We start from the raw sequence: 24,219 nt of genomic DNA on the forward strand, positions 1-24,219 counted from the left end.
AGGAAGTGAGGCGGCGGCTGAGGGGGATGCAGCCCCGTCCCCAGCAACAGGCGCTCCTCGAAGTGAGGCCACAAGTCGGGGCTCGGACAGGGCCTGGAAGCAGCAGCTCCGGCTCTTGGGAGCGGAGAAGGGGACTTCGAAAGCGGCCTGGAGGAGAAAAGCCCCGATGCAGCGAGAGCGGGGAGCGTGCTGCCTTGTCCAGGCCTCCTCGCTTTGTGCCGTCCTCTGCCAGGAGCAGGACACGGGGGCTCCTCGTTCGCATGCTTTCCCGGGTGATCAGTGAGGGTTAGGGTTAGGGTCCCTCAGTCCCTCGCTTTGCTGCCTCCTCCCACCCCCAAAGCTTGGAGGTTCCCCGGCAAGGGGGAGGGAAAAAAATTGAAAACTTTCACTTTCGTGCGTCCCTCCCGGCGTGACGCTGCGCGCTGACGTCACGGGGCTGTAATGGTGGTGTGCTGCGAGATTTTTTTCATCAAACAAGTGTGCCTTTGCCCAAAAAAGGTTGGGAAACACTGCTCTAGAGAAAGGTTTGAAACGGGCTTCATCTGAAAGCCAATTTCTATTCCTTCGTCAAGGACAGAGTATTCCGAAACAGGGGGCCTCTCCCATTAAGGCTCTACCCCGGAACTTCATATATTACTCCTGGGCTGCCTGCTGCATTTGTGAAACTTTGGAAAGCTACTTCACTTTGCTCTGCAAGAGACGAACAAGAAGCATTTTGCTCAAGAGTGTGTGCCTGATTTGCTCCATCTGAGCTGTAATTTACTCGGGGGCTGGGGGAGAAAACCCCCTTTTGCTCTTTCTAGTTGCTTCTTCTTGCTGAACCTCAGAAAGAAACGCCTTCCTTCTGCGCCCATCGCTGGACGGAACTCCAAAGGGAGAGTGTTGAAAGCTCCTTTTTGGGGCATCATTCTCCTGGAAGGGGGCGTGGCTGGAGAGAGAGAGGGAGAGAGAAGGAGCTGGCCTTAACTCCAAGAAGACTCTTTGCAGTTTAATGGATTATCGATTGCAAAGAAGAATAGGGAGATCTCTGAGAGAGGACTGGGGGCTGTTTGGAATAGATTGTCTCTTCCAAGGAGGTTTTTCAGGGTGATTTTGTGGGAAGAAAACTCACTGCCCAATAGGCTTTGCTAAACACCACAGCTGCCATGGCAGCAGCCTCTCTGCCCCACGCCTCCTCCTCCTCATTTTCTTCCAAGTCCCATTTACAGTATCAGTTTACTCTGATCCGGTGATGCCTTTGACCTCACGCAGCTGTTCTCAAAGAGCAGGGAGGAGTGGCCACTGCCGGCCCATTTGCCTTGTGCTGGAGGGTAAGCTCATTCAGACCCGCCGCCAGGCCCGGAGGGGGGCCGGGGGCTCCTGGTGTTGTCATGAAGTGCTGGGTCGCCAAAACTGCCTGAGGGTTGGCTCAGCCCTCCCGCCTGACGCTTCTTCTGCCGCCTCCGCTCCCCGTGTCCCCAAATTGTTGTTGTTTTTCTTTAGTCGTTTAGTCGTGTCCGCCTCTTCGTGACCCCCTGGACCAGAGCATGCCAGGCCCTCCTCTCTTCCACTGCCTCCCGCAGTTTGGTCAAACTCATGCTGGTAGCTTCGAGAACACTGTCCCACCATCTCGTCCTCTGTCGTCCCCTTCTCCTTGTGCCCTCCATCTTTCCCAACATCAGGGTCTTTTCCAGGGAGTCTTCTCTTATCCTGAGGTGGCCAAAGTCTTGGAGCCTCAGCTTCAGGATCTGTCCTTCCAGTGAGCACTCAGGGCTGATTTCCTTCAGAACGGAGAGGTTGGATCTTCTTGCAGTCCATGGGACTCTCAAGAGTCTCCTCCAGCACCAGAATTCAACAGCATCCATTCTTTGGCGATCAGCCTTCTTGATGGTCCAGCTCTCACTTCCATACATCACGACTGGGAAAACCATAGCTTTAACTATACGGACCTTTGTTGGCAAGGTGATGTCTCTGCTTTTGAAGATGCTGGTCCGTAAATTAGCACCTGCAAATACAGAACTCATTCTGAGGATTGGAGCCCCCCACAAAAGCCCCCTCACCTCTCTGCATGACGCCCTCAGCACTTGTGCGTTGGGATGCGAATAGATGCTGGGGGAGGGCATCTTCTTAGAGATTATCCTCCCTCCCTCCCTCCCTCCCTCCCTTTGTGAGTTCAGCAGTGTGTCACCATTTGCATCATAAAAGGGAAGCTTAGATAGGCCAGTTTCAGCCTTTTAGTTTAAGACAATCCAGGATGCTTTCTTGGCAGGCTGGATTCTCCTGGTGTTCCCCCTTTTTTCACCCCCTTTATTATTTTAAATCTTGTAAAAAGGTAAAAAATAGCATTTACTCTCTCAGAATATTTGTTGAAGAGTAACAGATACAGCAGCTTTCTTCAGGAAGGCTTAAAATGGAATATTTGGTTTCGAAGACATGCTTAAGTCTTGCTTAAAATTGGAGCCTGGAGCTCAGACTGCAGATGTTGTGGCGTTGCTGTCATAGTGGAGAAGAGGAAGAGAATGTGATTGTGAGTCCAGGCAGGTAGGAGGATATACTGTACAGTGGTACCTCGGTTCTCAAACTTAATCTGTTCCAGAAGTCCGTTCTTAAACCGAAACCGTTCTTAAACTGAGGCACGCTTTCCCTAATGAGGCCTCCCGCCACTGGTGCCCTTTCACCGTTCGGATTCCATTCTTAGTCCGAGGTAAAGTTCTCAAACCGGGACACTACTTCTGGTTTTGGGGAGTTCGTGAACTGAATAGTTCATAAACAGGGCTCTTCTTAAACCGAGGTACCACCGTACAGCTACGGCCTCCCTCTGAGCCTGCACCACTCTGGCGAGACAGTCTGCGGGCAGGGAGGGTCTCATCCTGCGTACCAGATGGAGCTGGCAGACAGCTGCCCTGGACGCAGAATGGACCTGTGTCTCCATGGACAGTTGTGAATCCAGAATGACTCCCAGGCTGCGCACCTGGTCTTTCAGGGGCACAGTTACCCCGTTCAGGACCAGGGAGTCCCCCACACCAGCCCACCCCCTGTCCCCCAAAAACAGTACTTCTGTCTTGTCAGGATTCAACCTCAGCTAGGCTGAAAACAGGGAAGGAGCTCTGACAGGAGCAAGGGGGGGAGAGATTCAGGTGAGAAGGCCCCTTCCATTCAGCAGCTCCTCCTCTTTCATTTAAACCCATTTGGCTAAGCTGCTGAGTTAGGGATGTGAGCGGCCTTATCTGGCAGCAAGTGCAGTTTCTTCCCGATGAGCTCCAGGCTGATTAGAATCAGGCTCCTGCTAAGCCCCACGTAAGCCTCTGAAATGAAGACAAGCATGTCTGGGGCTAGGGCAAAGCCGGGAGCGCAAGCTGGATGGCAAAAGAGAAAGGAGGAAGGAGGAGGAGGAAGGTGAGATCTGGAGGGCGGGCGCTGTTGCTGCTGCCGCCTTCGCTAGGGAGAAGTCAGGGCTCACCAGGGGCAGATGCCCTCTCATCCCCTAACAGACTCCCCCCCCCCCCGATAGGTCAATCACCCTCTTCTGAAATATTGGTCCTGACCTGTGTAGTATTAGCTGCAGGGTCCACTGGCATCCCTGCTCTGAGGGAGAGCTGTGGGGCCCCGCAGAGAACCCCAATGCCAGAAGAATCGGCTACAGACCTAAGACCTTTCATGGCCCCCCCTCCCAAAACTGCCACTCCAGGGCCCACCTCAGCCCACCTCCTTGTGGAACCGCCTCTGTCCTAACCCCCTCTGCAAAGTGCTGTGTCTCATGGACACCTTGCTTGTCCCCCCCCCCTTGACCCACTGCCGGATTTACGTATAAGCTAAACAAGCTCTAGCTTAGGGCCCCACTCTCTTGAGGGCCCCCAAAAAAATTTAAGGGGGAAAAAACTGGATGTGCATTTCCAAGATATAAGATAAAACCTACACACAGCAACAGTGTTTTGTGTTGTGTAGGCTGTGTTGTGTTGAGAGCCAGTGTGGTGGTGTGGTTAAGAGCGGTGGACTCGTAATCTGGTGAACCGGGTTCGCTTCCTGCTCCTCCACATGCTGCTGCTGGGTGACCTTGGGCAAGTCACACTTCTCTGAGGTCCCTCTGCCCCACTGTTTGTTGTGGGGGAGGAAGGGAAAGGAGATTGTGGGCCGTTTTGAGACACCTTCGGGTACTGATAAAGTGGGATATCAAATCCAAATTCCTCCTTCTCTTCCTCTTATTCACTGATGTAAGTTATGGGTCCCGCCTGCTAGCCTGCTCCCTAAAATATTACTGGTTTGCTCTTATTATTTCATGTTATAGCAAGTTTCTAGAGCAGTGTTTCCCAACCTTTTTTGGGCAAAGGCACACTTGTTTCATGAAAAAAATCTCGAGGCACACCACCATTACAGCCCCGTGACGTCAGCGCGCAGCGTCACGCCGGGAGGGACATGAATTGCTAGCAAATTACATAATCACCTCCTTGAGGGCTGGCTCATCTTCTCCGAAGGCAGAACCCCATTAATTAACAGCACAGACTCACACCATAGCCAAGACGAGGGGGGGAAACCTCAGTCATGCACAGTCATGCACATGTGGGGGCTAAATGAGGACGAAGACCGGGCAGAGAGCAGGGTTCAAATCACCCCACCTGGCCAGGACAATCCCTGGGTGCTCCCTTGGGCCACTCGCCTGACCCACCTCGCAGGGCTGTTGTTGCGAGGATAACACGGGGAGAACCACGCGCGCCCCCGGGAGCTCCTTGGAGGAGAAAGCGGGCAATGAATGCAATGCACGAAATATATGAGAGGCGACCAGGTTTTGCAGGTGAGGGGCCCCCGCCAGCCTCCGCTTCCAACACTCGGCGCAACGACACTGAAGTTTCCCCCCGGGCTCGGCTCGGGGAGCAGCGCTGCTCCCCCCCGGCTCCCCTTCGCCCTCCCGGCTCTCTCTGCCGCCCACTGGGGACCCCCCTCACCTGCCAAGTCCGGAGCACCGGTGGAAGTTGCATGCATGCATGCAGGGCGCCGCGTTGCCATTGCATTGCACTGCACTCCATGCAACGCCTGCACACATGCATTGCCTTGCACGCCCGCCAAGGGGTCTCCCCGCGGTCCGATGCGTCCCCTCCGGCGCGGATGCAGCATTGCAAAAATAACCCCCCCCCCCGACGCAGCCCTACCTGGGGGGCAGCCTCCGCCGCTCCGCCTCCGCGGGGATCCCCGGGCTCCATCCTGCCGCCCGATCTCCGCGGGGGCGCAGGCAGGCTGCGCGGGGTCTGCGCGGAAAAGCCCCTGCCCGCCCGGCCGCCGCCGCTGCGCTCATTCCATGGCCGGGAGAAGAGCGCTTCAAACAAAACGCCCGGCCCGCCAGGCCACGCTGGGAAACGTAGTTCGCGCACCCCGCGCGGGCGCGGAGCCCTAGGGCGAGGGGACTACGGATCCCGGCAGCCCCCGCGCCGGGGACGGAGGGGGAGAGGCCGGGTGCAGGGATGGAGGGACGGGTGGGCAAGCGAGTGAGTGAGTGGCAGCCGCCAAGCCTTGGCCGAGAGCCAGGAAGGGCCTCCCCGGAGGAGGAGGAGGAGGAGGGAGGCGCAGAGCGGGAGGGAGGGAGGGAACCCCAGGGGTCATCTAGTGACGGCGCCCCAATCGAAAATTTGACTTTTTTTAAAAAAAAAATCTTTCGAATTTTTTAATTTTTCCCGCAGCACACCAGGCAACATCTCGCGGCACACTAGTGTGCCGCGGAACAGTGGTTGGGAAACACTGTTCTAGAGACCAGATTATGAGACTTTGTAAATTGTGTTTCTAAAGGAACTTTTGTTATTGCCAAATGCCAATAGGTTTGCATTATTAAGTTTGTTATGAATAAAAAAATCATTTCAAGTTAGAGCTTAATAATTATTTCACTATTAATATACTTCTTAATTGTATTTCACTATTTATATACTTCTTAATTGTATTTCAGTTCAACAATTACTTTGATAAAATACATATTTTGTTATGTGCAAAGGGCTTGAGATACCTATGAGGTCTATCAATGACCATATAGCATATATTCAACACAAAAAAACAGTGACAATTTGTTGTTGACAAAGGACAGCTGGACAAAGAAAGGAACCCATTACCTTCAGGAGCTCAGGGCCGCATCAAACCTCAATCTGGCCCTGCCTTGACCACCCAGACCACATCCTGATCCCATTGAGGAGTCCAGACCTGGTGGTGGTGGAGCAGCAGCCTTCTGTGGTTCCCTTAGGAAGCCTCAGAAGATGCGCCAGTAGCCATGGCTCAGAGAGGATGGAGGTAAGGAGAGAAGGTCGCCTGGAGAACAGCCCCAGGGCTGACACTCTCAAGGCTGCCTTTGGAAAGGGCACATGCTCAGCAGTTCAGTGTGGCTAATGTGGATCTGAACCAGCCCTTCATCTGTGGAAGGCAGGGGGGAGCCCAGTCCTCTGAGGCCTCCCAGTGGCCCACACTTCCTGTTATGTACTGAAGTTCTCACCTTGGGCCAGCAGGGGGATACTGTAGATAGTTATGCAAATGAAGGATTGAAAAGTGACGTTCAGTGATTGGATAGTTTTAGAAAATGGCAACAGTTACATTGTTCTGGAGCTCTATATAAGCAGGCTGACTGAGCCCCTCAGTTTAGCTCTGTTCTGACATCTGAATAAAGAAGAGCTTTTTGAAGAATCGCTGTGTCATCTGCTATGTTCGCCCACAACCTAACACTTCCTTCTTAGTGAAATTGATAGCCTCTTGCTAGAAGCCACCAATAGCCTCTTGGTGGGGACCAGTGGCTCCTGGAATCCCATTATGGGGTGAGCAGCACATAACACCCGACCTCAGGAAGAAGGTCCTCTTCTTTCCCTTTGCTGACGTGGGTGGCGCTGTCTTCTAAACCACAGAGCCTAGGACTTGCCAATCAGAAGGTCGGCAGTTCGAATCCCCACAACGGAGTGAGCTCCCACTGTTCGGTCCCTGCTCCTGCCAACCTAGCAGTTTGAAAGCATGTCAAAGTGCAAGTAAATAAATAGGTACCGCTCCGGCGGGAAGGTAAACAGTGTTTCCATGCGCTGTTCTGGTTCGCCAGAAGCAGCTTAGTCATGCTGGCCACACGACCCGGAAGCTGGACGCCGGCTCCCTCGGCCAATAAAGCAAGATGAGCGCCGCAACACCAGAGTTGGCCACGACTGGACCTAATGGTCAGGGGTCCCTTTACCCTTTACCTTAAGGGGACTCTCAATGACCCACCTGGCAAACCACAAAGTGAAAAAAATGTGGGGAGTTTTGTACTGCTGGTTTTCTAAGGCAGTTAAACGACAACAACAGCCACCTGCAAATATCTGCATAAAAAGTTAACCCCTTGTTTTCCAGCCACATCTTAATACTGGGGGACCAGCCCGACTGTCAGGACATGAGAGTGCTGGGTGGAGAGAGATCAGGTCCTACCTTCTCTTCATTGCTCTGGTTTTTTATATCATTAAGATTAATTAAGGGTCATGTTCCTCTTGTAGGACAGATCTGTGGAAAGAATTGTGGGGTCTTCTTGAAGCTTCCTTCATCTCCCACTCTGCCTGAGTTTGCCATCCTCTTACCTTCCAGGCTCCCCCTCCCCCCCCCCAGCTTATTTTGGGCTATTGTTTATTTATTTGTCAGGCCTGGGTAACTCTTTTAAAGATAAATCTGTTTTCTCCCTCGCTCTGCCATCCTGTCAACTTCAAATATTAAAATTTAACCGAGGTGGTACATGGCTGCCTTTCTTCCACACGGTGCATGTTTTTTGTTTTGTTTTTTCAATTATTAAAAGAGCTCAAGAGCTTGACATGAATGCAAACGACAGGCGGGCGGGCGTGTCGAGAGACGCGGAACCAGGCAGGGGAACAACATGCTCCACTTGCGTGTTCATGGCCTTTGTGATGTCAGAAGGACTTCCTGATGGGCTCTGTCAAGCCAGGGCATGGTGGGTGAATCGGGGGGGGGGGGTCTTCTTTCATCCCATCATGCAGGAGAAATCTGAGTCATGGAGTTGGCTGGTAAAGCGGGGGGGGGGGGCTGGTCTTTCTGCCCTCCCTTGGCAGCCACTGAGCATTCTGGGCATCTCACTTTAAAGAGGGTATTGACAAGCCAGAGGAGTGTGCAGAGGAGGGCGACCAAGACGATCTGGAAACCAAGTCTTAGAAGAAGAAGGGTTGAGGCAGCTGAGTCTGTTTAGCCAGGGGGAAAGAAGACTGTGCAGCAGCCAAGTATCTCGAGGGCTGTGCCATGGGAGGTGGAGCAGGCTGGGTTTCTGCTGCTCCACAGGGGAGGGGAGGACCTGACCAGTGGATTCAAATTGCAAGAAAGGAGATTCTGAGATTCCTTAACATCACTGTTAAGGAAAAATTCTGGGGTGAGAGACTCCCCAACAGCCCAGCTCGTCAGGGTGCAAGTCCCCTGAGGGTCTATGCAGTCAGTAAAAGATGGAAGTTGCAGCCAAGCAATTTGGAGCAAAAGAGCAGTCAGTAGACCATGATTTTAATTGTTTTGCAACAGGTCCCCCCAGGAGTAAGAACCCCGAGCATGGAGTGACCTCTTTTAAAACTTCTCTTTCCCCCAGAATACACTTCGAACAGCAGCACTGATACATCATCACTACATCACTAGCATGTCACAAATGGGGAGGCTTGCACCAGTTCAACATGAGGTCACTTGATCACACACCTTTCCCAACACCTCTTAACTCCCCATCACTGAAAGAGCAATGAAACTCTTGACATCTCCTTGCCCTCAGGACTTGTCTGGAGATGGGCTTTCAGAACACCTGACTTGCTCAACTGTCTAGTGTTGCCCCCTGGTCACTCCCTGGGTGGGGGGCCCTGTCTGTGCTCTCACGCTTGGGGAATAATGGCGGGATGCCCTGTTCCTGCTGCCTACAGTGACTTCCTGCTTCTTGGTTCATGGACGGAGGTGGAGCCCAAATTCACCTTTCTTTAAGGACCAAAATGGTGTTGGAATGAGGAGAGTCGGTTAAAGTGTGGATTTTCTACAAATTTATAAAGCTAGGTATCTTCCCTGAGCTGTCAAGTCGAAAGGATACATTCAGGCAAAATATTTGTAACATTGTAACAACTTTAAAGCTGTGCCCCCTCCCCCGGAATTTCCGTAACATCACAAAGAGCTTTTTGAGTGGTCTCATCTTCCCTGTAGGTTTTAGAGGCCGGATGACCACCTGTCAGAGGTTCTTTAGCTGCAATACCTGCATTTTTGGAGGGTGGGGCCGGGACTGGTCTTGCTTCCAGCTCTGTGGTTCTTTGAATCCATGGTTCTGTCCACGTGGGGTCCTGCAGCAGGCCTATTCTGGAGGAAATCCCATGCAGGGGGTGGGCTGGGGGCCCCCTCCCAGGCCTGCAAAATCAAGTGTCCAGTGAGCCAGGGGTCCCCTGGAAGAGATGCTTCCTCTTTTGAAACCCACCACACCCTTTTCCTCTGGCTTGGGCTACCTGCAAGTATTGACTGAGGAACAAGAGGGATGAAAACAAAGAGCGTCATCGTGGTTTCCTGCAAATCTTCCACAAATATGCCCCCCACCACCAGCACGCTGCAGCCTCCAGACTGTGGGAATGTTAAGGAAGGTAGGAGATGACATTGTTTTGATATTATCCCTCCTGACTCACGCTAGTGAGTAAACAGCAGAGCACACTCCCTTTGCAACTTATTGGAAGCAAGTTGGTGATTCGTTAGATTCCTTTAATTAAGCAACCCAGTCTGGCTTGTTCAGACTGGATTGTTCCTGGTAAGTTCCCTCTTTTATTTCCCTCTTAAAAGAATAATAACACAGCACAGTCGTCTTTCAAAGTAAGAATAAAGTTTTTCTCACATTCAGTTCACAGCAGTAATCTGAAGGGAGGGTTTCCCTTGTGTTGACAGTGAAAGGAAGTGTGAGCTTCATCTCAGACTGCTTGTGGGCTCCATCCTCTGTGAAGCCTGAGCCATGCGCTGGCTAAGAGCCCGGAGTCCAAGAGACCAAGAGAGAGGTGGCTGCGTGGCCAGCCCTTTGATCTGGCCAGCTAGGGTCACTCCCGTCTACCTGGTCACACACAAGGGGAGGAAGCTCCAGAGCAGGTCTGTAGCCACATTCCCCAGGGGGTCCATTCTCAGCAACAGAAAAATGTTGTACCTGATTGCGCTAGTAATAATACACCCCCCCGCCCGCCCGCCCCAGGAAGCAGCCCCAGCCGGAAGGCGTTCCCCTGCACTGAGATAAAATTAAATTCCTCTAACAAATTGCTCAATCAAAAAGCCAGGATTCCTACTGATTAAGCCATTTATTGAAAAGGAAAATTCAGATTGTTTCACGAGAATCTTTGCTGGCTCCCTGATGAACCAATTAATTTTAGAAAACCATCAGATTTCTAAAAAAAACTGAGAGCAGGAAGAGTTTGCTTCAGGGCACCGCAAGGGGAGGGGGCTGAGCACCAGTTTTTTCCACCCTGAACTGGACCCCTTGGCAGAGAGAGGCAGAGAGAGAGAAAGATGAGGGCAAGGCCTGCTGGCCAGTATCAGATCTACCAAGGTCTGAGCCTGAGGCCTTGCCTTTCTGCCTGCAATGCTTCCTTGAGTGTGCCACTGAAGGGCCGACTCACTCACACACCCCGCACCCTCACACACGTACCACAACAATACCTGATCTCTCCCCATCGCCAGGTGAGCTGCCCCAGTTGCGAAGCATTTCTCTGCGGGTGATGATGTGAAGGTCTGAGCACACATAAAAGCCATTGCTACTTGTGGTTGCTGCTGGGGTGTGTGTGGTGCGATATAAGGGGTTGGACTAGATGACCCTTGGGTTCCCTTCCAACTCCACAGCTCTGTGATCCTCTGGGAAGCAGCCCCAGAGGCATCTTCCCCATGCAAAGTCCCTCTCTTTTGTGCCCATTTAGAACTTGAGGTAGAAATTCTGCAAAGCCTGTTATCAGCGCGTCCTGACCATGAAACCGGCAAGATCCGCTTTCAGAGGAACCTGCAACTGACTGTTAGAGTGAAGAGCAACTCCAGAGGAGGCTCAAGGAGGGCTCTGCAAGTACGGCAGATAAAGTTGTGTGGGATGTAATATCACTGAAGCAGTCAAGTACAACACTTCCTGTTTGCCCAGAGTGGACACACAGGGGGATGTTGCTCCAGCCAGGAGGACTTCCTGTCACACCTGGTCTGGAGCATCCTCCCCCTGCATGTGACCAGGTAGATGGACGGGATCCTGGCAGACCCTATAAAGGGGCTAGTCACCCAGCCATCTTCCCCTTGCTCTCTTCCTCTTGCTTCCTCTTACTCTTGCTGCCTTTTGCTGTCTGCTGGCTCTCGGCCAGCAGCACATGGCCTCATCTCTCACAGAGGGTGAACCCAGACTTTTCTCTGTAACTGTAACTACAAGATAAGGCCTTCCTTCATGACTATGCTGTGAACTGAATGTAAGTAAACCTTATCATTACCTTTCAAAGAAGACTGTTGGGTCATTATTGTTTTTACGAGGGAAATAAAAGGGGAAACTTACCAGGAACAATCCAGCCTAGACAAGCCAGACTGGATTGCTTAACTCAAATGGTTCTCACAAATCCATCAAATAGCATCCTGATATGTACAAGGGAATGTGCTCTGCTACTAGCTGACTCGTGTGAGTGAGGAAGGATAATATATTTCATCAATATATCCTCTCCCACTATCCACAACATTCCCACAGTTGGGTTGCGTAAGGGCTTTCAAGAATTCTGCTTGGATGAGAGATGGTGAGGTGCAGAGGTGGCAGGAAGAGGTTGGGCAGGAAATAAGCAGCCAAGGGGGCGTATTTTCCCAATACAGTGGTACCTCTGGTTGCGAACGGGATCCATTCCGGAGGCCAGTTCGCAACATGAAAGGAACGCAACCCGCAGCGGCGCATCTGCGCACATGCGGGTTGCGATTCGCCGCTTCTGCGCATGCGCATGACACCATTTTGCGCGTCTGCGTGTGCACAAGTGGCAAAACCCGGAAGTAACCCTTTCCACTACTTCCGGGTTGCTGCAGGACACAACCTGAAAAAAGGTAACATGAAGCAAATGTAATATGAGGTATGACTGTATAGCAGGGGTGTCTAACTTCCAAGAGACTGTGATCTACTCCCACTGTAAATAAACTGTCAGTGATCTACCCATTGGATTGATTGGCCAAATTTGTTGATGAACTTTTTCCGGAAGGCGGAAGGGTGAGCCAAAGTTGTTGAGTTGGAGATCACAAAATCACAAGCCCGCGCTCAACCACTAGGGTGCGATCGACCTGTTGGACAGCCATGCTATATAGGGTGTGCTCTGATGGAAAATATCGCAGACTCTTTTGGGAGTCTGACTAGTGGGGACTCCCCTTCTCTCTTCTCTCCTTCTCTCCTGACTTCCATCCCTTCCCTCTCTTTGCTTTCTTCTGCTGCGATTCCTACATTGCAGGGGTTGGACTATATGAGGTGTGGTGACCCTTTCAGTTCTCCATTTCTCCAATGCTATGCTGGAGGCCAGAGCAGACCCCCCCAGGCCCAGCTCCCCCCAAGAGCCTCCTCCACCTGTGAGCTGCCTTTGAGACAGATGCTGGTCTGAAGCTTCTCAGAAGAGTTCCACGCAAAGAGCCCCAGCACCAGCGGCATCAGGACCGACCCCCCCCCCCCTCTGTGCGTGAGTCTCCACAGACCTGCTTCTCATCGAGCCAGATGCTGGGGGAGTCCTTGTTACCAAGCAACACTGACTTGTAAATAATTTTTTGGTGCAAGGACATTTGTTACAAAACTCCATAAAGCCAGCGGGGTGTCTATGTGTTTGAGGAGAGCAGAGCAAGCGAAAGAGAACTCTTGTGTGTCTCTTGCACTCCCCAGTTCTGAACTGGCCATGGATCTCTCGTGCGAGTCAGTGTGTGTTAGAAAATCACAACAGGAAAGGAGGCGGGAGCCCAGCACCCACACAAGGTGGAGACAACGTTGGGGTGCGCCTGACAGCTAGCTGGGCTGCCAGTTGCCAACCCCTGCCTGGTTCCTCCATCCATGAGGGTCCTCCTAGGATAAGAGCCTGCGGTCTCCTTGGGCTCTGGGGGTCCCTCTGGTGAGCACCTGACCTGCGTCCCTGCAAATGCACATGTAGACAGGATCTGCCCCACTGCCCCTGTGCAGCCCCACTGGAACTCAAACAGCTCACTAGGCATCCCATGAATGGAAACCCAGTTGTGGGACTGCTCAGCAGCTAAAAGAATAATAGAATTGCAGAGTTGGAAGGGACCCCGAGGGTCATCTAGTCCAACCCCCTGCAATGCAGGGATCTCATCTAAAGCCTCCATGACTGGTGGCCATCCAACCTCTGCTTGGAAACCTCCAAGGAAGGAGAGTCCACCACTTCTCCACTCTGGAACAGCTCTTACTGTCAGAAAGTTCTTCCTGATGTTTACCGGTAGTTGGAATTTGAAGCCATTGGCTCAAGTCCTACCCTTCAGGAGAAAACAAGCTTGTTCCGTTCTCCATGTGAAAGCCCTTGAGATATTTGAAGGTGGCTCTCATATCTCCTTTCAGTCTCCTCCAGGGGTGCCAACTTGAATAAAATAATGTGGTGGCTCAGGTAAGCCCCACCCCACATAATTGATCACATGATGCACACACACCATTTGAATAGGAATGCCTATCAACTTTGTGGGGACACAGCCCTCTCAGATATTTTATTGTGGGGCCCGAAGTCCCCACAGCCCCTAGGTCTCCTCCTTTCCAGGCTAAGCATACCCAGCTCCTTCAACTGTTCCTCATCAGACTTAGTTTCCTTGGTCATCTTCGTTGCCCTCCTTTGCACACATTCTGTCTTGTCAACATCCTTCTTAAATTGTGGTGCCCAGAACAGGACACAGGACTCCAGGTGTGGTCTGACTAAGGCAGAATAGAGTGGAACTATTACTTCCCTTGATCTGGACACTAGACTTCTATCACGGGGGCAAAGAAAGCTCACTGGATTCCCCCAATTCTGGGATCCTGCCCAACCCAGGGACCAGTGGAGACCACTGGTGACTCATCTGAAGAGCACTTTACTGATAAGCTGCCCATTATGTATTGGATTCCTTACCAATTTCAGATTTCCTGGGTTCTCCTATTGCTGCATTTCACTTTTTGTTGCCTGAGGACACTTGACCTGCACCCATTCTGAGTTATTCTGGGAGAGGACCTGGCAGGAGAGGCTTCTACGCCTTTGGGTCAAGGTTGGAGGCAGGAACATTCAGGGCCCACTGAAGACCCTCTTCAAAAATCAGTACTTTTTAATGGGAGTACTAGAGGGTACTCAGTGCCAGCACCATTCCCTGTTGGGATACTGCCAGGGAGACAAAGTCCATCATGGCCCCCAAGCCGTCTGCCGGACGATCCATCGATCTCCCGTAGATACAGTATCAGCAATTAGCGACATGAGTTTTCTAGAAATAGCTTGCCACATTCCAGAGCTCATGCACACTCTATCAGCAGATAGTTCACAGCAGAAGTTGCACGCAGGAGAGCATTATTTACAAGTTTTATTCAGCGTTGATCAGAACAAAGAAAAACATGACTGCCTGCTTCAGTGTCTCCAGACACACAGAGAGAAAACGAAAGCAATAGGAAAACATAAACATCCTGTGAACAGGAAATGTGCAGACTCTGTGACTCACAAAGCCTGCTCCCTTTTAAGGTGGAACGGAAATATCCTAACATTCCCACCCCCAAAAAATGTTGTTGCTGTTGTTGCTGTAGTAGTAGTAGTAGTAATTTATTTATAGCCCACCCATCTGGCTGGGTTTCCCCAGCCACTCTGGGCGGCTCCCAACAAAATATTAAACAGAATAATTCATCAAACATTAAAAACTTCCCTAAACAGGAATGCCTTCAGCTATCTAAAAGTCAGATAGTTGTTTATTTCCATGACGTTTGATGGGAGAATGTTCCACAGGGCGGGTACCACTACCAAGAAGGCCCTCTGTCTAGTACCCTGTAACCTCATTTATCGCAGTGAGGGAACCGCCAGAAGGCCCTCAGAGCTAGACCTCAGTGTCCGGGCAGAACAATGGGGGTGGAGACGCTCCTCCAGGTATTCTGGGCCTTTGAGGCCATTGAGGGCTTTCAAGGTCAACACCAACACTTTGAATTGTGCTTGGAAATGCCCTGAGAGCCAATGTAGGTCTTTCAAGACCGGTGTTATATGGTCTCAGCGGCCGCTCTCAGTCACCAGTCTGCCTGCCACATTCTGGATTAGTTGTGGTTTCCTCTTTTTTAATAAATATTTTATTGGGTTTTCAAATATAAAACATGAAACACATATTAAACATACATATACATCTACATTATACATCGAGAAAAGAAAGTAAAAAAAAGAAAACAAAACAAAACTTTCATGACTTTTTTATGTAACTTATTGGACTTCCTCACATCTCCCTTACCCTGCGTTCTCAACAATAAAGATTTTCAGCAAATTATTACCTTGGGTCATACCTTATTTGTACTTCTCAGATGTTACGTTTCTTATCTTAAAATAATTATTATCAATTAATTGTGACTTGAATTTACCTTAAATTTACTGGAACCATATTTTTCTAAATCGTGCAATTTCTTAAGATTCATACAACTTAAACTGTTTTTGTAAATAGTCTTTAAACTTTTTCCAGTCCTCTTCCATTGTTTCTTCTCCCAAGTCTCGGATTCTGCCAGTCATTTCCGCCAGTTCCATGTAGTCCATCAATTGCATCTGCCATTCTTCCAGTGTGGGCAAATCTTGTGTCTTCCAATACTTTGCGATGAGTATCCTTGCTGCTGTAGTTGCATACATAAAGAAAGTTCTATCTTTTTTCAACACTTTCTGGCCAATGAATAATAATAATAATAATAATAATAATAATAATAATAATAATAATAATAATAATAATTTATTATTTATACCCCACCCATCTGGCTGGGCTTCCCCAGCCACTCTGGGCGGCGTCCAAAAGAATATTAAAATACTATAATACAACAAACATTAAAAACTTCCCGAAACAGGGCTGCCTTCAGATGTCTTCTAAAAGCCTGGTAGTAGTTGTTCTCTTTGACATCTGGTGGGAGGGTGTTCCACAGGGAAGGCGCCACTACCGAGAAGGCCCTCTGCCTGGTTCCCTGTAACTTGGCTTCTCGCAGTGAGGGAACTGCCAGAAGGCCCTCGGTGCTGGACCTCAGTGTCCAGGTAGAACAATGGGGGTGGAGATGCTCCTTCAGATATACTGGACCAAGGCTGTTTAGGGCTTTAAAGGTCAGCACCAACACTTTGAATTGTGCTCGGAAACGTACTGGGAACCAATGTAGGTCTTTCAAGACCGGTGTTATGTGGTCTCTGCAGCCGCTCCCAGTCACCAGTCTAGCTGCCGCGTTCTGGATTAGTTGTAGTTTCCGGGTCACCTTCAAAGGTAGCCCCACGTAGAGTGCATTGCAGTAGTCCAAGCGGGAGATAACCAGAGCATGCACCACTCTGGCGAGACAGTCCGCAGGCAGATAGGGTCTCAGCCTACGTACCAGATGGAGCTGGTAAACAGCTGCCCTGGACACAGATTTGACCTGCGCCTCCATGGACAGCTGTGAGTCCAAAATGACTCCCAGGCTGCGCACCTGGTCCTTCAGGGGCACAGTTACCCCATTCAGGACCAGGGAGTCCTCCACACCTGCCCGCCTCCTGTCCCCCCAAAACAGTACTTCTGTCTTGTCAGGATTCAACCTCAATCTGTTAGCCGCCATCCAACCTCCAACCGCCTCCAGGCACTCACACAGGACCTTCACTGCCTTCACTGGTTCTGATTTGAAAAAGAGGTAGAGCTGGGTATCATCTGCATACTGATGAACACCAGCCCAAATCCCCTGATGATCTCTCCCAGCGGCTTCATGTAGATGTTGAAAAGCATGGGGGAGAGGACGGAACCCTGAGGCACCCCACAAGTGAGGGCCCAGGGGTCTGAACACTCATTCCCCCCCCCCACTTTCTGAACACGGCCCAGGAGGAAGGAGCGGAACCATTGTATAACAGTGCCCCCAGCTCCCAGCCCCTCAAGACGGTCCAGAAGGATGTTACGGTTGATGGTGTCAAAAGCCGCTGAGAGATCCAGCAGAACTAGGACACAGCTCTCACCTTTGTCCCTAGTCCGCCGGAGATCATCAACCAGTGCGACCAAGGCAGTTTCGGTCCCATGATGAGGCCTGAATCCCGACTGGAAGGGATCCAAATGGTCCGCTTCTTCCAGGCATGCCTGGAGTTGTTCAGCAACCACTCGCTCAATCACCTTGCCCAAGAATGGAAGATTTGAGACTGGGCGATAGTTGGCCATCGTGGCCGCATCTAAAGATGGTTTTTTAAGAAGCGGTTTAATAACCGCCTCTTTCAGCGGGTCTGGGAAGGCTCCCTCACGGAGGGAAACATTCACCACCCCACGAAGCCCATCGCCCTGCCCTTCCTGGCTAGCTTTTATAAGCCAGGATGGGCAAGGATCAAGGAGACAGGTGGTTGGTTTCACTCATCCAAGCAGCCTGTCCACATCCTCGGGGGTAACAGATTGGAATTGATCCCACACAACTTGACTAGACAGGACTCTAGCACTCTCCTGCCCCGGCCCTGCTCCCACGGTGGAGTCTACCTCTTCTCGAATCTGAGCGACTTTATCTGCAAAAAACTTTGCAAAGTCATTGCATTCCTTATACTTAAGGAAATCACTGCTTTTAATTGAGACTGTGTTGGAATTGATTTTAAGATGCTGAATCCTGCATGGTTTTCTGCCCTGGTCTCCTTTGGGAGGAAGGCAGGGTATGAATTCAACAAATGGAATAAGCAAGAATGTGATCATTCCTCATAGGAATAAAGTTATCCATATGCTCCTTTGAGGAATTAAAAGGAACTCTTGGTGTGTGTGAATAGAGATGTTGGATTCTTGTCTCATTACATATGCTAAAGCTTTTTGGTCATCTGCATACAGTACTATTCCTTGCTTTTTCCTGTAGGACTAATTGCAATCATTAAAGCAATGACAAACCTAGGCAGCATCTTAAAAAGTAGAGACATCACCCGTATAGTCAAAGCTCTGGTTTTCCCAGTAGTGACGCATGGAAGTGAGAGCTGGACCATAAAGAAGACTGATCACTGAAGAATTGATGCTTTTGAATTCTGGTGCTGGAGGAGACTCTTGAGAGTCCCATGGACTGCAAGAAGATCCAACCTCTCCATTCTGAAGGAAATCAGCCCTGAGTGCTCACTGGAAGGACAGATCTTGAAACTGAGGCTCCAAGACTTTGGCCACCTCCTGAGAAGAGAAGACTCCCTGGGAAAGACCCTGATGTTGGGAAAGATGGAGGGCACAAGAAGAAGGGGACGACGGAGGACGAGATGGTTGGACAGTGTCATAGAAGCTACCAACATGAGCATGACCAAACTGTGGGAGGCCATGGAAGACAGGAGTGCCTGGCGTGCTCTGGTCCAGGGGGTCACAAAGAGTCAGACACAACTAAACAGCAACAACAGTTGTCAACAGGTTTACCATACCCACTGAGTCAATCACACATCTCCTACTACCCTTCTGAGTAATACCCCTCCCCACCCTCCCACTATATATAAGGGACTGGTGACTTCTCTTTCAGTGAATCTGAAGAAGTGTGCATGCACACGGAAGCTCATACCCAGAACAAACTTAGTCGGTCTCTAAGGTGCTACTGGACAATTTTTTAATTTATTTCTTGGTGTGTGTGTGTGTGTGTGTGTGTGTGTGTGTGTGTGTGTGTGTGTCCATCTGCAGCATCCCTGCAGGCGGGTTTCTCTGCCCAGGCCAGACGGTAACGGAAAGGCAGAGAGAGAAGTTTTTCTGGGCACATATCCAAGCAGCATCAAGCCTGCTCATAAAGGGATCTGCCCCCCTGGGAAATGGAATGGGACTGGGAAGGAGGAAGCTTGTGAAAACGGCGGGGGTGGGGGTGGGAGAGGAGAGAGAGAGACAGAAGCCGCTTTCCTTGAAGGAGAGACTTTCCCAGGCCCCTTTCGGGGGGGGGGCAATGGCTGGTGAATCCGATTTGCAGTGAGTGGCAGAGCTGAAGAGATTACATGGGCTGCGCTTGTAATCTGGCAGCGGCTGTCTGCCGGGTTTACTGCCGAGGAGCAGGATGGACTCTGGGACAACGTGGGTCGCTGTGGTGCAAGGGATCCCTGCCTAACAGCTCTCGAGCGGCGGGTGGTGGCGGTTCTGCCTCTGGGGGGCGGGGGGAGCACATCTCAGCTGACTTTGGGACAATAACTCCACTGTGTAAGCGCAGCCACCGTTAAATTGCTGCAATTAGCCAGTTCATAAAACATCCGCCCCAGTATTGTGGATGTCATGAGAGGAGAGAGTCGCCGCCAGCCAAGGCTCAGGAGCCAGTTGCCGGCCAGCTGCTTCCCACAGAGAGGGGGCCTGCAAGATACTGTCACCCCACCCCACCCCACCCCGTTTCCAAGCAGGCTGCAGGGAATCCAGCGATTGCCCAGGAGGTCCACTTTCCCTGGAATAAAGGCCGGCAGGCAGAGTCGTGCCTGGAGGTTATATGCGTGTATTCCCACTGCTAACGGAGAAATCTGAGGGCTCCCTTGGACAAAAAACAAGGACCCCAGCCAAGAATATCAGAGCAAAACAGCAGCCAGTCGGCTTGGTCTTGATTGAAGACTGTCGCGACAGGACTCCCACCTGCCACCAGGTGGAACAAGATGGAAGCCCAGAACAAAAGAAGACCCCAACTTTTATTAGCTGCTAATCCCCATGTTACACCCCACAAACTACATCACTCATACATCATGAAAGGGGAGGTCTGGTGGCAGGAATCTGAGCATCCTGGACCCTGCCCCATGGTTCTCCTTGCCCTCCCCCAAACACCCATCAAGTGTAACAAAAGAGACATTTACATTTCCCTGTTTCCCAGCCAAGTTCATCCCACCCTTTTGTCTTCACCTGGGTTTGTTCTTTCTGGAATGGCTACCTGTCTGGCACTCAGGTATCAGGATGCCAGGGATTATCACTCAGGCAGAGGGGCTGCTGAGGAGCTGAGCTCACCTGTCTATAGGAATTTCTGAAGTTTTCCCAGTGAGCCAGTTCATAGAAACATTGATCAGGGAATTCTTACATTTGGTATCGTGCAGCAAAGGCCCTTTGAATAGATAGGAAGAAACTGTGATGAAGTGTTTTGTGGGGACAAATCACAAAAGTGATTGTGCTGGTTTTGGTAGTGGGCTGCATGTGCATGACATCTGCTGGAGGGGCAACCCACCCCCCAACCTATCCATAAATTCCTGCAACACCACACAGATACAACTTGAGCAGAGGACAGTGGGGCTCGCAGCATCGACACTCCCAACAGATCCTCCTTCTCGGTCACTCGTAGCTTTGGATCCAGCACAGAGCAGTTGTCTGTGCCTCCAGCTCCAGCTCTGCTGTCTCCCATCAGTCTGGCCAGAGGCTTTTGTTCTCCTACCTTGCAGCCAGGTGGTGGCCAAAAGGTGGAGGGAAGGCCCACCCCTCTTGCAACTTCTTTTGGCATGCTGATGAGGTCACTCGAAGGCCAGCTGAAGTCCCTGTCTTGCAAGAAGCTCGTCTGACCAGTGCAGCAATCTCCTGTCCACTTACTGGGCCCAAGACCCCCCAAATCGACATAAATACCAGGAGGAAAAGGGAAAGGAGGGTCATTAGGGTGGGGGGCTGGCCATTTGCAGCTGTCGTGGCTGAAGGAGGTGGTTCCCCCAGAGGAAATGTCCCCCCGCCCTCGAGCCTCTTCTCTCCTCCTCCCTCCTGGCAGATTGGGGAGGGGGCGTCCTGCCCCTCCCACGCCAACACTCCTCCTCCATCAACGCGGGCTTGAAGGCTGAATCTCTTTCTTCCCGGAGCTTATCTCATCAGTGGGTTGTCAAGGGAGGGATCCAGGCCCATCAGGCGGTGGGGGAGGGGAGGGAGGGAACTGGGGGGGGGGTGCCGCGAGGAGTGGGGGGGGCTTGCAGAATGGCAGGGCTGTCTCCGTTGCTGAGCAGCCTGTGCCTGAGAACTCCGCGTCTCATTGATATGACAAGCTTATCGCCGGATTATATTGGAGGCTACAAGGTCATTCCCTTTGATGTTAAAAAGGCTATAAAAGAGGGGGGGGGGTCCCTGCCCAGCCTGCGCATTAAGTCAGAAATAATGTCTCTCTCCATATTCTGTGGGAAATGCAGGGAGCTCGGCCTCAGACTCGGAATTTGACATTTGCAGGGAAATGCGTGCCCAGACTCGAGATGGAGGTGACTTTCTCAGGAGTCGGCTTGGGGGGGGGGCGCGTTGTCTCTGGGCTCCCCAGCCGATGAGTCCCGGGCCTCTTCGCCAAGTGGCAAAAGGTCGCAGGGCCGGTCCCCAGTGGCAAGGCTGGGAATGCCTCCCATCTGAAGCCCTGCGGAGCCGCGGCTGCCAGCCTGTGTAGACACACGCAGCTATTGGGACCAACTCGCCTCCTGCTTGAGCGGCACAAGAACCGGCCTCCACGCTGACTGGGAAGGAAAGATCTACCTCGATTTGTTCCTTAGCTTTGCTTCCTGGGGCATTTGGGAATTCTTGGCTGGGGGGCTCTCTTTGTCCAACCCCCGTCTGCCCCAGAGAGCCCATTCCAAGGGAACAAAGCCGTGCGTTTGCAGGAAGAGATCCTTTTTGCAAGCCAAGGTGGGGGGGGGGTGGCTGCGTCTTTGGTGAGCGCCCCGCCCGCCCGCCCGCCCGCCCGACGCCTCCATCCTCCGTCCTCACCGGCTGAACTATTCCTTGCCTCGACCAAAGAGGCAGCAGGCAGACAAGACGGAGGAGGGTCCCTGGGGGGCTGGCATGAAAGGAAGGCGACTCCCCCTCTCGGAAAAGACTCTGAGCGAAACCTGAGCCGAGGAGATTCAAAGGAGCTCAAATGCTTTCATGCTTGGGCAAACTAACGAGACACACCGGGAAGGGGCCCGAAGGACGGGGGCGGGGAGGGATACATAGAGGCTCCATAGAGTCGAGCCCAGGCTCGGAGGGAGACTCTCCACCGGCTTGGCCAACGGGGTGCCCGCGGGCTCAGTCCCGGCAGGGGTGTGGCTCCACCAGCCCGCCCCACCCCGCAGCAGGCTGACCAGTTCCCTAGGGGAGGGTACGGCATGGGGGGCCAGCGGCCAATGTTTGCCTGTTGGATCAGGCTGGTGGCCATCCGGTCCGGCAGCCTCCTCTCACAGTGACCGAACGCCCATAAGAACCCAGGAATCCAGATAGACTGCCTCTGTACCTGGAGGCTCCATACGAACATCACAAGAGTCGGCGATGGAGTTCAGCATCCCGTTCTCACAGTGGCTGAGCAGTTGCCCGTGGGGAGCCGAGCGCCAGAGCCCCCTCGCCTCCTGGGGGTGCCAGAAAGTGGGAGTCCGGAGCCTGGCCGCCCCCGACTGTGCAGGCAGCAGAGCCTCCTGGCTGGCGAGGTACTTTCCCAAGACACCCCCCCCCCCAAAATCCCTTTTCAGAGTGTGAGCGCAGTTAGAGTGACAGAGGAAGGGGGGGGAGCAGGGTTCAAATTCCCACACAGCCCCCAGAGCCAGTCAGCCTCGCCGGGTTGTGTGGTGACAACCCAAGGAGAACAAGGAGGAGCCGCCACGTTGAGCTCTTTGGCGGGCTCTTTTTGGCAGCTGCGACTGCCTGATGTCAAGAGGCAGGGAGTTCCAAGGGTCAGGCGCTGCTGCCACACTGAACCACCGAGTTCTTCCAACTGCGCCTGCAGCTCTGCCGGTGATGCTGGTCGAAGTGGTTGGGCGGGCGAGGCTACCTGGCAGGTAAAGGTCTCGAACTCAGCCCAGTGGCAGATGGGAGACCAGCGTAGACCAGCAGGGAGGTGTTAAATGCGGACCTCCTGCCCTGACCGCAGCCCCTGGACCGGGCGCAAGGGAAGCCCCGCGCAAGGGGCTTGGAAAGGCTCCTTCTCCTCCTGCCTGCCTGCCTGCCACGGCCTCTCTGGCTGAGCAGGGCGCTGGCCGGGCTTCCTCATCCACGCGCGCGTGCACGTGGGGCCCTCTGTGGGGAAGGCCAGGTCATCTTGAGCGGCGACCCACCGCCAGCAGCTCCCTTAGTGAATCACAGAATGGTAGAGTCGGAAGGGACCCCCGAGGCACCTAGTCCAACCCCCCGCGGTGCAGGAAGGGTGTTTCTCAGGTCCCCAGTTCGAGTCTTCGCTCCACCGTCTGAACGGATCTGCTCCGTGGAAGAGCAACGGAGGAAAACAAGCTACACGCGGGTTCTCCTTCCTGGGTCGTTTTAAGCCGAGCTTGGCTGGCCGCCTGAGTGAGGTTCCTGCATTGCATGGGGTTGGACTAGATGGCCTTTGGGGGTCCCCTGCCATCTCTACCATTCTATGACTCTAGGAAACGAGAGCAGGCTGATCCCCTTCACTGCCGGGAGTCGGGGGTTGCTGTGCCGAGATGGGGATCAAAGGAGGAGCGGGCCGGGAAGAGATAAAAATTTGCAGGCGATGCAAAATGATTCGGAGTGGTTGAGTCGGGCGCCGGTGATGAAAGAGCTGCCAAATCATCTCGCGAAAATGGGTGATTGGGCAATAAAATGGCTGATGGGATTCAATTTGGATAAGTGCGAAGGGAGGCGGCTAGTTGGCAGGAAACCACCCCCACCCCCCACGACTCTGCGGAGGCCGGGCTGGGCTTCGGGTCCGATCCTGCGCTCGGGGAGGACGACGGGGGGCTCCCCGAAACCCAATAGCAACGGGGCAGCTCCGCCGCGTGGCAAAAGGGAATTGGGGGGCGCCAAGGGGGGGGAGTCCTGCCTCCCATCGAGAGGAGCCCCCTCCCCCTCGCATCCCCTCCCCATCCCCGTCCATTGAGGGTCGTGAGCACGAAAAGGTGGCTCCAGCCGGTGGACTCCCCTTCCCCTCCCTGCTTAGGTTCGCTCGGCGGAACTGGCTCCGCTACAGTGACCCCCCCCCCATAACCCCCGTCCCGCATTTGTAGGAACTCGATTGTTTCTCGTGGGGCGGCGGTGCCTCCCCTTTGGAACTCCCTGCCTATTGATGTCAGGCAGGCGCAACAGAAACGGCCTCTTCCGGACAACAAGCCCAGCGCTTGAAGGTTCTCCTGGACCCGGTTTCCAGCTCCGGACTAGATGACTCTTGGGGGGGGGGTCTCTTCCAACTCTACACTTCTATGATTCTAAGGCTCCTCGTGGCCCCCTGGTGATATGGGGGGCGCGGTCCTTTCTTCTTTTTAAAAACCATTTTCATTGAATTCT

General features: G+C 52.5%; 2 long non-coding RNA genes across 2 annotated transcripts in view; both read left to right on the forward strand.

Annotated features, from left to right (window-relative positions):
* Positions 1-24,219, forward strand: part of LOC310712948 — a 246,776-nt gene that overhangs the window by 132,190 nt on the left and 90,367 nt on the right. The gene's annotated exons all lie outside the window — the stretch shown is intronic.
* On the forward strand, positions 2,244-12,756 carry LOC310710441. Its single transcript, XR_014528066.1, has 2 exons — positions 2,244-2,520; positions 12,387-12,756. It is a non-coding gene; the product is annotated as an uncharacterized lncRNA (long non-coding RNA).

Source organism: Podarcis liolepis (genome assembly GCF_965112155.1).
Source record: "Podarcis liolepis genome assembly, chromosome: 7".
Lineage (NCBI taxonomy): Eukaryota > Metazoa > Chordata > Lepidosauria > Squamata > Lacertidae > Podarcis > Podarcis liolepis.